This window comes from Myxocyprinus asiaticus, chromosome 37 (genome assembly GCF_019703515.2).
Source record: "Myxocyprinus asiaticus isolate MX2 ecotype Aquarium Trade chromosome 37, UBuf_Myxa_2, whole genome shotgun sequence".
Lineage (NCBI taxonomy): Eukaryota > Metazoa > Chordata > Actinopteri > Cypriniformes > Catostomidae > Myxocyprinus > Myxocyprinus asiaticus.
The window spans coordinates 39660546-39674631 of NC_059380.1; the positions used below are offsets into that span (position 1 = coordinate 39660546).

At 38.3% G+C, this 14086-nt stretch overlaps 1 pseudogene; it reads left to right on the forward strand.

Moving 5' to 3' along the window:
- Positions 1–5320: 5320 nt before the first annotated feature.
- On the forward strand, positions 5321–9747 carry LOC127428037 (2',5'-phosphodiesterase 12-like; annotated as a pseudogene).
- Positions 9748–14086: the final 4339 nt, after the last annotated feature.

Genomic DNA, 14086 nt, shown 5'->3' on the forward strand with positions numbered 1-14086 from the left:
TATATGGAGACCAACTGGCCCTCAGTATCCTCTGTGGGCGTGGCTTGGGAGGCACTTAAGGCGGTTCTTAGGGGTCGGATCATACAGTATGCCTCATTCATCAAAAAATCCAAAGCCCGAGAACTCGTGGAGGTGGAAGGGAATATTAAAAGTGCCGAGGCAGAGCTGAAGCGCCGAATGTCGTCTGATGGCCTCAGAGAATTGACCCGATTGAAATACAGATATAATACTATTTTGTCATGGAAAGTGGAGTTTTGGTTATTCAGGGCAAGACAGTTATAGTCACGGGACAAAGCAGGGAAGCTTTTGGCTATATATATAAAACAGAGAGTCTCTTTCTATCATTCCCTCAGTGAAATCTGCTTGTGGTGAAATATTTACCTCGACTATTGATATTAATAATGCTTTTAAAGAATTCTATCTTGATTTTTATTGTTCCACGTCTTCATCCACTGATGAAGATATTAGGAACTTTGTGGAACCATTAGATCTCCCTAAACTGACAACTGAGCAAAAAAACTCTCTTGATTCTGAGATAACCTTGGAGGAGCTTGACGAGGTAATTAAAGCCTTGCCTACCGGCAAGTCTCCGGGGCCTGATGGCTTTTCCTCTGAGTTTTTCAAATCTTTTGCTACAGAACTGGCTCCACTTTTGCTAGAAGTTTATACGGAATCATTAAAGAACGGAAAGCTTCCGCCAACCATGATACAAGCCCGGATCAGTCTGATTTTAAAAAAGGACAAAGATCCAAGCGACTGTAAAAGTTACTGCCCAATTTCCCTGATCCAGTTAGATGTAAAAATTTTGTCCAAAATTCTGGCTAATCGATTAAGTAAAGTTATGACATCTCTTATACATATAGTTCAGGTGGGGTTTATTCGGGGCCGTAACTCTTCTGATAACATCAGGCGGCTCATCAATATCATGTGGTCAGTAGCGAATGATCAATCTCCGGTTGCTGCCATCTCACTTGATGCCAAAAAGGCATTTGATATGGTAGAATGGGATTATCTTTTTAAGATTTTGGAAATGTATGGGTTCGGGAGTACATTTATTGTTTGGATTAAGTTACTTTATAGACACCCTGTAGCAGCGTTACAAACAAATGGGTTAATTTCAGATTATTTTACTCTGGATAGGGGCACCTGGCAGGGTTGCCCTCTTTCCCCATTATTGTTCTGTCTTGCCCTGGAACCATTAGCAGCTGCGATAAAAAAATAGGATGATTTTCCAGGGGTGACGGCGGGAGGTGTGGCGCATAAGCTTCTGCTTTATGCAGATGATATTTTATTATTCGTCTCTGACCCCACAAGATCTATGCCTTGCCTCCACAGAATTATTAAGTCCTTTTCCAAATTCTCAGGATACAAAGTCAATTGGTCTAAATCCGAAGCTTTGGCTTTGACAGCGTACTGTCCAGTAATGGCCTTCCAGCCGGGTGCCTTCCAGTGGCCCAAACAGGGAATAAAGTATTTGGGAATTTTATTCCCAGAAAATTTGTCTGATTTAGTCAGAGTTAATTTTGATCCCTTAATAAAAAGGTTTTCGAACGATGTGGACAGGTGGGCTTCGTTACACTTATCGATGATTGGGAAGGTTAATGTTATTAAAATTAATTGTATTCCAAAATGTAACTACCTTCTACAATCTCTCCCTGTAGATGTCCCCCTCTCTTATTTCAAGCAATTTGATAGTATCGTAAAGTCCTTCATTTGGAATGGTAAACGTCCCAGGTTAAATTTCAGTAAATTACATAGGCCGATTGACAAAGATGGAGTAGGCCTACACAAGATTTTGTTTTATTATTATGCGTTCAGTCTTAGACATTTGGCTCATTGGTCGCTTCCACCTGAGAGAGCTCCTCCCTGGTTTTGTTTTGAAAAGGAAGTTCTTGCCCCTATCTCACCACTGCAAAGCCTTTCGATTAAACTAGCTGGAGAGGTTAAGTCACACCCCGTTATTTTGCATTTGCACTCGATATGGACAAAAGTGTCCAGAGTGTTTAATTCTGATATTTATTTAAACGTAGCCTCGAGCATATGGCTGAACCCTAAACTATGCATTAATAAGTCCTCTTTCTGTTGGTCAGATTGGATTGTGAGGGGGGTTGCTACACTTGGTGACCTGTATGAGGGTGGATTATTGAGATCTTTTGAAAATTTGATTCAACATTTTGGGATTCCCAGATCTCAATTTTATAAGTATTTACAGCTGCGCCACCTCCTCTGCTCTGTTTTTGGGAGTAGCATACACCCCCCTAGAGCAGCAGATACTCTGGAAGTGGTGATTGCTGCTTTTGGGAAGGGTCATGAGGCATCAGTGTATTACTCCCTGTTAATTCAGAGTCTGGGGGACGGAGCTTTAAATTCTCTCAAAAGATTATGGGAGGAAGATTTAAATTTGTTATTGGAGGAGGGAGTGTGGGCAAGGATTCTAAACAACATAAAGTCTGCATCTAGAGATGCAAGGGTTTGCCTCATGCAATTTAAGATTTTACATAGATTTTATTGGACCTCCTCTAGATTGTACAGGATTGGTCTTAAAGACTCACCCACCTGCTGGCGATGCCAGTCAGCAGTTTTCTGGGGTTGTATTAAAATTCAGGAATTTTGGTTGAGGATCCAGCGTTTTGTGTATGACATACTGGACCCTCAGTTTTCATTTTGCCCCAGACTTTGTATTTTGGGTGATGGAGGGGTCCTGAATATAGGAGATATATATATATGAAAAGCTGGGTACTAACCAGCGTGATGATTGGCAGACAGCTAATCCTTAGGGGTTGGAAGTCAACGGATGCACCCTCATTTCGTGAGTGGTGCACCGAGTTGGGTAAAGTGGCAGCTTTCGAGGAGATGACTTCCAGACGGCAGGGGAACCTGTCGAGTTATGGCAGAAAATAGGGCAGTTATTTGTCTCATTTGGAGAGGTCCTAGCGGGGAGCAGTGGAGGGAGACAATTTTATTTATTTATTTTTATTTTTATTTTTTCTTCTTCTTTCACTATATGTTGAACTTTGTCTCATTTTTTTTTATGTACTATTTGTGTGTCTGTTTATATGTGGGTATTTACTTATTTTATATTTGTGCAGGCGGGGGGTGGGTGGGTGGGTGTTATAAAGGGTTTTAAGTTGATTCCTAATGTATAATTTTGTAGTTAATTTATTCTTGTCTGTCTTGGAATCAATAAAAAAATGTTAATAACAAAAAGAAATGTGTTTTGCCTGCTCACTCATGTTTTCTTTAAAAATGGTACATATATTACCAATTCTCCAAGGGTATGCAAACTTTTGAGCATACCTGTAGTTTCTAGGGGGGATGAGGGGGAGGTATCCCCCACCCCCCAATAATCAAAACAAGCAAGTACAACCCTCTCCAATTTTTATACCATGATCAATGGAAACATATAGATGCTTCACGCTGCAACCCCCCCAAAATTCAAGCCAAATCTACGCCCTTGTGCAGCTCTCATGGCGCGGATCAGGACATCAAACGGCATGCAAGCGCAAGCAGAAAGCAGTGTTCAGCTGGCAAGAGAGCTCCGGTCACAGTCCATTATAGGGATGTGTGTAATATGAGATGGATAAAATAACAAAACAGAAGATAAACAAACATATTTGTTGTGAAGCGGCAGCACTACAGGACGATAGGTGTCAGTATAGAGTCCAAAACCGCAAGTACTTCTAGGACCGATGGGACGAGTAAGAGCCAGCTAAATCCTGGCTAAAATCTTACATAATGCAACTTTAAGTTACTGACTCAACAAGGTTAAAAGAACTGAAAACTATATAAAAATATGAAAACAACATGTACGCTATCCTTGTTTAATATGTACAATCGTTTTATAGTGTAAATAATTAATTTGTTTGATTATTAGGCATATTATTATATTTATTTGTGACTTAAACCAAAGTTAATTTCAAGGCAAATCAGTCCACTCGGCGGCCATCTTTGCAGGCTAGGCAGTTATTTTTGAAGTAAACAAGTGACAAACAAGTACAGCTCCAATTTTGCGACAGGTAGGTGTCAGTTTGCGGTTCTCCCCATTCATTTGTATGGTATCCACAAACGGTGATTTACTGTCATAAAACGCTAGTTGTTGTTTTTGTTTTGTAATTTATCTTATTCATTTTTAATACCTGTAGTGCGAATCTGCTAAACTGTCTCTGGCTCCACATAATCAAAGACTATATAGCAGAGGCGGATCACTTGTATTCAAATGAAGGAGGGAAATTGGAAGGCCAACAGTTGTCAAAAAGAAAGCCCCGCCTTACAGGTAAAAGAGCCAATCACCTTTTAGGTACAGACAGCCATCGCCTGTCAATAAACTCAAGCTAGACAGGCCAGGAAAATTGGCAGGGGGAGGGGATTTTGTGCGGAATCTAAGGGAAAAAAGCCCAATTTATGATTCCAGTGTTGTCAGATTTTACTGCTGATTTAAGAAGAAGCCTTTATTTTTTTGTCACACATTATACATTTAGAATATATACAGTGAAATATGTTCTGTGATCGTAATCTTGACCAGCCGTTTTGGAGAATGAATTCTTTCCCCATTCAAGTAGATAGGAGCTGCACTTGTACGTCGCTTGTTTACTTATAAAATAGCTTCCCGAGAGCGTTCTAAAGATAGCGGCTGAGTGGACTGACTTGCCTTGATAGCCACTTTGACATCTTCATTGTGCTTTTTGTGAATTTTTTTTTTTTTTTTTTTTTTAAGCGAACAGAATAATTTATCTATTACAGAGAAATTGATAAACTATTATATAAATATGCATATGAAAAAAATACGTCGAATCTTGCACTCCAAACAGCGCAGTGGCACTTTCGTATTGACAGCAGCGATTTCGCTAGAATCGCCACAAATCTTTTAAGCGAACACATGACGTTAACGAAGTAATAGTCTACTCATAAAATAAAGCATTTATTAAAAAGGGGAATAAAGAGAACAAGCGTTCCTCGCAAAGGCATATTAACAATTCACTCTGGAATATGTCGAATGTTGTGCTCTGAATAACAAAAGTATCTGTCCATCCACAATCACACGGCTGTGTTTACAAGGTAACAACCCTGCAATATAAGTCTCGCGAGAGTCTCATTCGCTATCACTAAGGTTAGGTTTAGGGGTAGGATTAAGTTTAGGGTTAGGTTTTGGGGTAGGTATAGGGTTTCTGTAGGACTCCAAATAAACACAAACACCTTGCGTGAACGTCGCATGCGGCTCTCGCGAGACTTCAGGTAACCATGAGGTTACCTTCTAGACATGACACACGCACTTCACGGAAGTGTCCGGTAGTTCTTCCATTAATTCACATGGCTGGTCCTCATGTTGAGCCTGGTGTCATTCTCAACTCGTTTATTTTTTCGTTTTAAGTCCCCTTCATCAATTCCAACCCATATAAATCTCCATATAGGGTGATTTTATTGAAATATGGAGCGCTGTGTGGTCAGGTGTGTGCCATGTGAGCCCAAACTGACCATTTCATTCATTCTGGATGGCAGCAACAAACACATGCTGAGAGAGCAAACAGAACCACTGGAGAAAGTTCTAGCCCGAATATCCAACAGCATCATCAAGGCCCAAGGAAAAGAGAAGAAATCCAAGCGCAATAAAGCCACCGGAGAAGCTCTGGAGGCTGGTAAACCAGAAATCAGGCTGTGCATAAATGGAGAGCTGGTGGCCTTGGAGACCGTGAACTCAGACGCCTGGCAGGATGGAGCTGTGCTGCATGTAGGGGAATATAAGTATAAAGTGGAGAGGAACCCTCCAACGTTCACTGATGTCAGGCTTTCCCATCTGTCCAAAGCTGGAGATGGAGTTTGGAGAGATGATGGACTGTGAGTTTAGATGGTTCAAGGAAAGTGCCCTTAATGCACATATGAGTGGAGATCTGGACTGTTGGAGAGAGGCAGGGCATGAACATGTGTTTACACCATCTAATATGGACATTGGGTTGAGGGTGATGTTGAAATGCACACCTGGGAATGGATCCAGATTTGGGGAACCCAAGGAACTGGTGTCTTCAAGTACAGTTGAAGCTGGTCCAGGGACATGCACCTTTGATAACAGGCATATGTACACTCAGAAGGTCACAGATGGGTCTTCGGTGAGGGTTGTGTCCTATAACATCCTAGCTGACATATACGCCCAAACAGATCTGTCCAAAACTATCCTGTACCCCTATTGTGCTCCATACGCCCTGGAGTTGGACTATAGGCAAAATCTGATCAAGAAGGAGCTTTCTGGATACAATGCAGATATAATTTGCCTTCAGGAGGTTGATAAAGGGGTCTTCACAGATAGCTTGGGTCCAGCATTGGATGCTTTTGGGTTGGATGTGGTTTTCAGGGTCAAAGAAAGACAGCATGAGGGTTTGGCGACCTATTTTAGAAGGTCGGGGGGGATCTCCAAAATAGGGTGTGGTTTGCGACACCTCCACAGATGGTTAGGGTTAGGGAAAGGGGTAGGTAAGCCGCTCCCTGTATCTTTGCTGGCGATTTTGAGCTCCCGCCCCTTTATGGCGCTCTGTCTGCAGCTATACCCTTCTCGACTAATCTGCCGATAGTTTTAAAATCGACTAATAGAATGTTAAAACAATTCTTAGCTGGGGCTTGGGTAGCTCAGTGGTAAAGATGCTGGCTACCACCCCTGGAGTTCGCTAGTTCAAATCCCAGAGCGTGCTGAGTGACTCCAGCCAGGTCTTCTAAGCAACCAAAAATCAGTTTATTGTTTAACCAAAATCCCAATAATAAAAAATGAAGATTTGGTGCATGATACAGACTTTGAACTATAAACAAGCCCATAACACACCGGACTCTTATTTTGAAATCATGGAGACATGGTTCCATTACAATGCTCTATAGTTTAGTATAGTTGAGATATAGTTAAGCTATTTACCAAATTAAGCTTTTTATAGCCTATATATTCACCACATGAAGGGTTTTGTATACATTATTTACTGTAAACCAGATGAGGTTTAATAAGTAATAAGGTTTATTATAATTTACAAGATATGAAGTTGGTGACATGATGTATGTGATGACAGGCTTGTTTTTATATAATCACATTTTCTCTTTGCATGCTCCCTCACTTCAATTCAGAACACTTTATCTAATCAAAATAACAACATTTCCACTGAAGTAAGGATATAAATACGGATCCTCTAATGCCAGCCACAGAGAAACATGAAGGAATAAAGAAAACAAAAATAAACTATTGGCAACTATCAGCATAGATTTTTTAACGATAACCGATAGTTTCAAAAAGCAACTATCGGCACCAATTAATCTGTAAAACCGATATATCGGTCTACCTCTAATTTTTATCATGAAAAAACTCATTACATTCAGGTTACAAAATAACTTTTTTTTTTGTTACACAATAAGGGAGGTCTGAAATCATAGTAACACTATTATAAAGACATACTGTATGTGAAATATTTCCAAATTTCTATTGACATTTTCTGTTAAATGGATTCTAGATTGTCATTACAACACAAAAAACCTATAGGACAAAAATATTAAAAGTGGTTTTATTTGTTGTGCTTTGTTTTTAATAAAAAAAGAAGAACAAATTTGGTTTTAATTTTACATGTACTTATTTAGAGGTTAAAAAAAAATTAAAAATGCATTTTCACTTAAAAATGTAATCAAGATTTACACATTTCAATTTCATAACAAAATTCCCTGAAATTGAATTGAGTAATTTTTTAAGTAAAATAAAAACAAATTAAATATTTAAATAATATTTAATATTAATAATACAAATTACACAATTCAATTTAATTGGATTTTAAAATTGAAATAAGTAAATTTTAAAAATAGGCTAAAATATATCTTGAGTACCAAATTAGTAAATATAAATTTAAATGTATTGCTCAGTTGTAACGCAGACTAAGTAAATTATTCTCATGATAAACTGGTTACATTAAAAACTGAAGCTAACATTTTTGTTTCTTTTCTTTTGGAACATGAAAAAGTCAGAAATTACTGGTAATATCAAGACATATCTGAAAATTTCCCATATTTTATTTACTTTTTCTGTAATACGTCTGGATAAATATTACTGCAACACAAAAAATCTAGGCCAAAAATATTAAAAGCTGTATTTTAAAATAAATAAATAAATAACATTTTTAACTTTACATTAAAATATTCAGGCCTATGCTAGTAGAGGTTCAAATTCTATAAAAATATACAATATATCTCATGAATGCAACATGCCAACCAATTTCAATGTTTTTCAATGTACCCAAATTGTTTTTTGGTTTTTGTTTTATTTTCTCCCCTTTTTCTCCCAAATTTGGAATGCCCAATTCCCAATGCGCTCTAAGTCCTTGTGGTGGCGTAGTGACTTGGCTCAATCCGGGTGGCAGAGGACGAATCTCAGTTGCCTCTGTGTCTGAGACCGTCAATCCGCGCATCTTATCACATGGCTTGTTGAACGCATTACCGCGGAGTGTGGAGGCTTCACGCTATTCTCCGCGGCATCCACGCCCAACTCACCACATGCCCCACCGAGAGCGAGAACCACATTATAGCAACCACGAGGAGGTTACCCCATGTGACTCTACCCTCCCTAGCAACCGGGCCAATTTGGTTGCTTAGGAGACCTGGCTGGAGTCACTCAGCACGCCCTGGATTCGAACTCGTGACTCCAGGTGTGGTAGTCACTGTCAATACTCGCTGAGCTTCCCAGGCCTCCACCAGATTGTTTTTTAATAAATGTATATCTAATGGTAGATCTAAGGATAAAGTTATCAGATTTGGCATTTAATAATTGTTCAGTTTTTTCTTGGGAATCTCAGGTAACTGTTCTGCAGTCGTTATGTGACCCATCCAGAGTAATATGTTTCGGAAACACACACCTGTACTGGCACCCTAAAGGTGAGTTTAAATTCACAATAACAATAAAACTTGGAGCTCATGCATAAATGTAATTTTTTCGATATTAAAATACTTTGTTTCCTACGTTTATTACATGGTTCTATGGAGTACTTGATTGTGATTGGAGAATTTCAGATCATTTTCTTAAATAATAAAATAATTTAAACTGTTTTATCAAATAAATTAATTTTAAATAAATATTTTATGCCCATTTATGTCATTAAATTAAGCTGTTTGGGAAATTGTGGTGTTATAAGCGCAATAATGTACAATCAGCCAGTGTCAGATTATTAAGTATAATCCGGTGTAAGATTGTGCGTGTAAATGCGCTCGTCATCGCAAAATAAACCTCGTCCGGGTTTTATGTCATCATTATTGTAGTTGAAATAGTTACTAACAATCCCTTCTGTTGTGTCGTGTTCAGGAGGAAATGTTCGACTGGTACAGATGGCTGTAGCCACGAAACACATGAAGCAGGTGGTGACTGAGAATCACCCCAGGGCCTGTCTGATATTCTCAGGTGATTTCAAAAGCACGCCCACTTCTGGACTCCTCCAGCTCGCCTGTCAGGGATCCGTCTCAGAGATCCATGACGACTGGGCGTCTAACGGCCCAGAAGAGCTGGTCCAGGTGGATCTGTTCAACCCGTTCCAGCTGGCCAGCGCTTGCAGGGTGCCAGTCTACACCAACTATGTCAGGGGCTTCCAGGGCTGTCTGGACAATATTTTTGTTGAACCACATATTCTGCAGGTGGATCAGGTTATTCCTCTACCAAGTCATCAAGAGGTTATGACCTATCAGGCTCTGCCGAGCGTGTCACACCCCTCTGACCACATCGCTCTGGTTTGTGACCTCAAGTGGAAGTGAAAATGATGAACAGATGTGTGGGTTTGCTCCAAATGTGCTGACTTGTGATGTTTACAAGTACCATATTATAATTAAGAATTTTACTTAAGCTTTATAGTACATTTCTACCTGTTGCCATTTGGATTCATTCACACTTGTATAAACTAATATGTAATATGATGAATGATTGTGTTTGATATTTATTGGAATCATTCACATAAACGCTTTCAACCATTGCAAATGTGTCTCACGATCGTGTTACTAACATTCAATCCTGTTTTTAAAACATCCATGTTAGGCTGTAACTTCTAAAAAGTCAAACTATTAAAAACGTATTTAATTGTTTTTTTTAATTTAAGGAAGCTGGATTGACAGTTATATTAGATGAGTTAATTTTTTTTTAACTATATTTTATAATTTTATAAAAAAATTATGGAATGCTTTAAAATAAAACAAACCAAATCAGTTGGAGATTATGTTATTAAGAACTTGACGGTAACACTTTCTATGATGCCCATATTTATAATGCATTGTTATGGCATTATTATGCATCAGTAATGTCTCATAATACACCTTATGTCATAACTTATAAATAATTGTAACCACAATTATAACACTTACCTATTAAAAGTTATACCAGCTTAGACTCTAATGTGTTATAACACAATCAACATCACATTTATCTGCAGAAGTTATAATGTATTATATATACTTTTATTAAATATAATAGGTATGCTTTAAGTAAAGCAACAAAAGCAATGTCTCCTTATAAACATCCACAAGACATTACAAGTCAAGTTTGTAAAATTGAAGTTAGATACTGTACAAGTGAACAAAATACAAAGGAAGGCACATTCGATGTACATTTTTAGACATTAAGTAAAACTGTTGTGAAGAGGGATAAAACAGATCAGTAACTCACATTCGAGAAAAAATTTTGCATGTTGATCACACAAATCTTTTTCACTTCTTCTACAAAACACACCCAAGAATAAAAAAAATGAAACTGATTCTATACTGGACTATTTAATAAACTTTAATGTTTGTGCATCATATTTGGAGACTTATTTTTATACAACTTTCATTCTTGTAATGTACAATGCTCTGAAAAATTATTTGCCCCCATCCTGATTTCTTCTATTTTTGTGTATTTTTCATACTAAATTGTTTTAGATCTTCAAACTAGATACAACATTAAACAAAGGCAACCTGAGTAAACACAAAATACAGTTTTCAAATATTGTTTTATTTTTTTATTATTGAAGCAAAAAAGTTATCCAACACCTATATCACCCGTGTGGAAAAACTAACTGCCCCCTTAAACTTAATAGCTGGTTATGCCACCTTTAGCAGCAACAACTGCAACTAAATGCTTCCGATAACTGGAGATCAGTCTTTCACAACGCTGTGGTGGAATTTTATGCCCACTCTTCTTTGCAGAGCTGCTTTAGTTCAGACACATTGGAGGGTTTTCGAGCATGAACTGCTTGTTTAAAGTCCTGCCACAGCATCTCAATCGGGTTCAAGTCAGGACTTTGACTATGCCACTCCAAAACTTTAATTTTGCTTCATTTGAGCAATTCAGAGGTGGACTTACTCCTATGCTTTGGATCATTGTCTTGCTGCATAATCCAGTTGTGCTTGAGCTTCAACTCATGGACTGATGACCGGACATTCTCCTTTAGGATTTTCTGGTAGAAAGCAGAAATCATGTTTCCCTCAATTATTGCAAGTTGCCCTGAAGCAGCAAAGCATCCCCACACATCACACTTCCACCAACATGCTTGACCGTAGGTATGATGTTCTTTTTGTGGAATTGTGTGTTTGATTTACACCAGATGTAACGGGACCCTTGTCTCGCAAACAGTTCCACTTTCGACTCATCAGTCCACAGAACATTTTACCAAAAAGGTTTGAGGATCATCAAGGTGTGATTTGGCAAAATTTAGACGAGCCTTCATGTTCTTCTGGGTTAGCAGTGGTTTTTGCCTCGCCACCCTTCCATGGATGGCATTTTTGGCCAGTGTCTTTCTGATAGTGGAGTCATGAACAGTGACCTTTATTGATGCGAGAGAGGCCTGCAGTTCCTTGGATGTTGTCCTTGGCTTTTTTGTGGCTTCCTGGATGAGTCATCGCTGTGATCTTGGACGAAATTTGGAAAGTCGGCCACTTCTGGGAAGGTTCACTACTGTGCCATGTTTTCTCCATTTGAAGATAATGGCTCTCACTGTGGTTCTTTGGAGTCCCAGAGCCTTTGAAATAGCTTTGTAACCCTTCCCAGACTGATGTATTTCAATCACCTTTTTCCTCATTTCTGGAATTTCTTTCAACCTTGTCATAGTGTGCTACTGGGTGAGACCTTTTAGCCAAGGTGGTCCATTAGGTGTTAATTTGATTGAACAGGGCTGGCAGTAATCAGGCCTGGGTGTTTGTGGTCCAGCTGAACACCATTATGAATGCAGTTTCATAGATTTTGGGATTTAGTAACTAAGGGGGCAAATACTTTTTCACACAGGCCCAGTTGGTATTGGATAACTTTTTTGCTTCAATAAATAACATTATCATTTAAAAACTGTATTTTGTATTTACTCAGACTGCCTTTGTTTGATGTTAGATTTTGTTTGAATTTTTGAAACAATTTACTATGAGATATACACAAAAACAGAGAAATCAGGGCAAATACTTTTTCACAGCACTGTATTGTATGTTACAAGTTTATGTCATGGCTGTTCATAAGACATTTCTTTAGTCACTTAAAGCAGGCAATGACCATTTATAATTGGATGTTATCATATCATAAAGCCTCATGACTGTTTACACTATGCTGCTTTTACATGGCATCACTTATAACAGATATTAAATGGGGACATGAAAATGCACAGCAGGAATGACCCAAATAATTAAATATTTCATTTTTCCCTAAACAATAACAGGTGACAACATTGAGTGTGTTTACAGTCACGATCTTTTATCGATTAAGATTAAGCCAAAAATGTATGTGGTCTTGTAATCACCTTAAAACAGTTTTATCGAGGTCAGACGGTTTATCGATAAACCGATCGGAACATGTACATTTTTGCCCATTACACCAATTTCGTGGTGCATGTAAACACCTTTACCGGGTTCTTGAGCATGACTGTTCACATTTTGACATCAAAAGTAGAGAATAATCAGATGATTTCAAAAGGCAGTTTCCTTGCATTGTTGGGGTTAATTTAATAAGCTGTTTATTGGTAGTTCAGCGTATCGGTGTATTGATATGCATGTTAACATGTCACAGTGTTTAAAGTTCTGTTCATTTCAGACCTTTATTAGTATAAGTTTTATTATTACATTTTAAGAATGGGATGTGATTTCTAGCTTCGATTAGTTTGATTTTCACAAATGGGGATAAAAGACAACTGAAATGTCTTTTAATATTTGAACTGGTTTGTCACCAATTTAAACATGCACATCTGGCAAGTGCATTCACATAGTAAAGCACTGCTTAATTCAGGCAATTGTGATAACTTAAAAAAATCTGCTTATTTACACAGTAACACCAGCAAAGTAGCTGCATTATAACTAATGCATTGCTACAACCTGTTGCAGAAACCATTCTGTATGTCTGCTATCTTTAAATTGCATGCTTTTCAGAGAAAGTTGCCATGGATGTACAGCATCAGAATGGCAAATTAAGACAATTTAAGGGAGAAATAAAATAATGAATGTTTTTATAAATACACAATTATCATTAATTACAAAATGACGTACAGTTCTTATTTGAGTGTACTGTAGTACACAATCTGTAACAAAACCACAGCCAAAGAAGGAAGCTCTTAGATAATAAAAGTATGTATTTTTCATATCTGTAGTCAGATCTAATATACACTGATCAGCCACAACATTAAAACCACCTGCCTGATATTGTGTAGGTCCCCCTCATGCCGCCAAAACAGCACCAACACACATCTCAGAATAGCATTCTGAAATTATAATCTTCTCACCACAATTGTACAGAGTGGTTATCTGAGTTACCGTAGACTTTGTCAGTTCAAACCAGTCTGGCCATTCTCTGTTGACCTCTCTCATCAACAAGGTGTTTCCATCCACAGAACTGCTGCTCACTGGATGTTTTTTGTTTTTGGCACCATTCTGAGTAAATTCTAGAGACTGTTGTGTGTGAAAATCCCAGAAATATTCAAACCAGCCCATCTGGCACCAACAATCATCCATGCAATTATCTAATCAGCCAATCATGTGGCAGCAGTGCAGTGCATAAAATCATTCAGATACGGGTCAGGAGCTTCAGTTTATGTTCACATCAACCATCAGAATGGGGAAAAATGTGATCTCAGTGATTTGGACCGTGGCATGATTG